Genomic DNA, 3,402 nt, shown 5'->3' with positions numbered 1-3,402 from the left:
GGAGCGTAGGTGTTTGGTAAATCAGAAGGCCATTTTTTGCTTAGTTTTCTTAACGGTCTGTGAATCGCTGGGATAGTAGGATTTGTATGCTGGATTAATTTATTGTTGAAAGATGAACTTCTAATTTTGATCATTTCGTTGACTGTAGAAATTTTCAAATCTTTATGTAGGCAAAAGTTCGAAATATACCAAGGCGCATTAGTTAGGATACGCAGATTTTTGTTCTGGCACCTTTGAATGATGTTTATGTTTGATTTGCAAGAGCAACCCCATAGTTCGATTCCATAAGTGCAAATGGGCACTATGATAGTTTTTTACAAAAGTACCTTGTTAGATTTTAGATTTCCTCTCAAAAAGCCAGTAAAAATCTTTTATTGTCGGGGCGCAAATAATCTCTTTACTGAATTATGTAGTTTCTTACTAACTAATTTTCTTTCTGATAAGAAAAGTTGACCACATCCTTTATTTTTTATATTTACTGAATAGTTCTAATGACTACTCCTGCGCGCATATTGTTATTTAAATTCTTAGATATAAATTGTTTTCACTAAAACTAGTTTTATTGCATATCAGGCTTTTTTATATGACTGCATACTATACAGAAATATGTCAGTATCATTTGCCCATAATTAAATCTCTTTTTCTAAAATTGCATAAAATTGATTCATCGCCGATGGTCATCACTACGTTCATCGATAGTTGTGGCTCAGCACACGTATGCGGCTGTCCGCCTGTCTTACCTGTCTACCGGCATGAATAATTTAAAGCGATTGTGGCGAAACGTCCCGTCTGTCGCGTAAGCTATCGGCTGACGGACGAACGGACGTGCAAGTTGTAAACTAATAGATTAACTATACATACTTTGTTCTCGAAAATTATAAGCATTTTTGCTCAATTAGTAAATATCTAATGCCAATTGATAAAATTGGTAAAATTGATAAAATATATATTTCTAACTAGATGACCCGACAGACGTTGCCCTATACCCATGTCTACAATTTTTTAATAAAATATACTAATATTTACCTTTTATCTAAAAATATTAATTATATATATATATATATATATATATATATCATATATATATATATATATATCCCTTCCGCTTTTTTGCTCTTGGTTTATAATACAAAAAGGCGGAGGGGAGATATTTGACAACCTATTATAAATGAAATAAATAAATCTTTAATAACAAAACTTGAGCCAAATCATCTCAATGTTCGGTGTAAAGTTTCTAGTTTTATTGTTACTCTATAAATTATTTATATTTTGCACGATATCAGATTTCGACAGTTCTTGCCTACTATCTTCTACCTAGTTCAAAGTTCTGAAAGCTTTATATTTACAAATATATCTTCCCACTTCAGCTGAATCATCTGATCGTCCATCCATTCGACATCTGACTGACCCTTGATTTACTCACAATATAACATACCAGTACATGACAGTCAGAGCAGCGACCTCGTGACGCATAAAAGAAAATTAATTTGCAAAGCAATATTTTTAATAAGTTATAATATTTATGAGCTATACGATTGCATAAAGCAATTTTATTTTACTAATTGCTGTTGGTGATTTAACAATTACTAGAGGAGCGATCGTATGGTATGATCTCATCGTGCGAGGAGTATGGAAAATTCCTAATACGCATGATAATTGGTATAAATATTATTATAATAACAGTGTTTACGAGCAAGAATAAAGTTCGAGCGGATTCATAAATCAATATAAATTATATGTTCTAGTTTCATTTTGGAGACTTTTATTGCTGTTTTACATCGCGCTTTCATCGGTTAATAATAGTAGACCAAAGCATCTTGGCGTAAATCGGTAATGTGAAGAAATGAAATCATAACTAAAAAAGGAGATATTATTTTTAAATTTTTTTACATCACCAATAGTATAATGGCTTTGACTTGAATATTTTTCAAGTCTCATGTATTGCCAAAATGTAGTCTCATTTCTATCTTGGTATTCTTTTTTGAAACTCGATAAAAATTATATCCCTTTCTTTTTATTACAAGTTTTCGATTTGTGTTCCAAGTTATGTAATTCATTTTCGTTTGTGCACATTTCTAAAAGCATATTGTTTCAGCTGTGTTCAAAGAACAAGACAGTATTATTTACCAATTGTGTCATCATGAAACTTGCGCTAATATTTGAGTTACTAATTGCTTCAATTGAATGTAGTATTGAAGTACGACCGGAGATGTACATAATAACGAATAAATTTTTAAATATCCGGTAGGAGAAAAGACATAAACTTATATAAATAATAAAATTATATAAAAACTAGATGACACGACAGACGTTGTCCTGTACTTATGTTTACAATTCAAAAGTTCCAATTTTTTTTAATTACCTATACTGATATTTACCAATTAGTTAAACATTATTATGTTTTTTTACACTACACTACAGACTATACCGAAATGTATATACATCCCCCCATATGGATCTTAAATGTACAACTGCTTTAAATAAAATGAGTATTTGCTTTTTTGAAAAACATTATAAGACATTTGGTTAAATTACACCACAGAGAGGAATGTCATCCCGCCGGGAAATGGCAAAGGACTCCAAATTATTTTCACTTTGAACTTGAGAGTAAGATAAACCTAAATTCAAAATTTCATACGAATTGGAGCACAGTAAAAAAATTCGAACCCAAAACGCTCCATTGTTTGAGTAAATATTCCGTATCCGATGGCAAAAATATGAAAATACTAACGTTTGTTTGTGAAAAGGAAAAGGGCTGTTTTTAGGGGTTTTCCGGCAATTATTCGATTTTTTCTCGCCGTAAGAACCATCCTTGGACTTTAACGAACATTTTAAAAAAGAATTGGCCAAATTGGTCCAGGCGTTGTTGGATTATGCGCTTACCAATATATTTTCAGATTCATTTTTTATATAAGATTGTTTTCGGCAGGTGTCAGCAGTGAAATGTGTTCTTGAATTTCTACTAGGTTTTTGGTTCTGGGATGAAAATGAATGATTCATTGAAAATGTATTGGTACTTGATGAATCTAACATAATGAGTATTTTAATCATTTTTCAGTTTGTGACCAGCAAGTCCCCTTCTCTATATTAAATTCTATATTTACATTTTCCATTTTCAATTACCTCGCAGAAACATCGTTTGTTCAATAAATTCATTTACCGTTTTAAGCAAACAAATAATAAGACATCTCGATCCAGCTTTTATATTTAGTATCAGCTGCAATAATAAATAAACTCCGCGTAAATAAATGAAACAGTGCGAGACCCTCGCAAACAACGCATTTGCGCGGAAAAACTACTAAAATAGCGCGGTTGAGTTTCGAATATATCTTTTGTTTTGATATTTGTATGATATTTGTGGCCGCAAATGAGCTGCATTGAAATTATTTATGTTGACAATGT

Source organism: Ctenocephalides felis, unplaced genomic scaffold, assembly GCF_003426905.1.
Source record: "Ctenocephalides felis isolate EL2017-DRISC unplaced genomic scaffold, ASM342690v1 CF-g0.4_SCAFFOLD_03570, whole genome shotgun sequence".
NCBI classification, from domain to species: domain Eukaryota; kingdom Metazoa; phylum Arthropoda; class Insecta; order Siphonaptera; family Pulicidae; genus Ctenocephalides; species Ctenocephalides felis.
The sequence above is the reverse complement of the archived record's forward strand: the minus strand, read 5'-3'. Positions refer to the sequence as shown.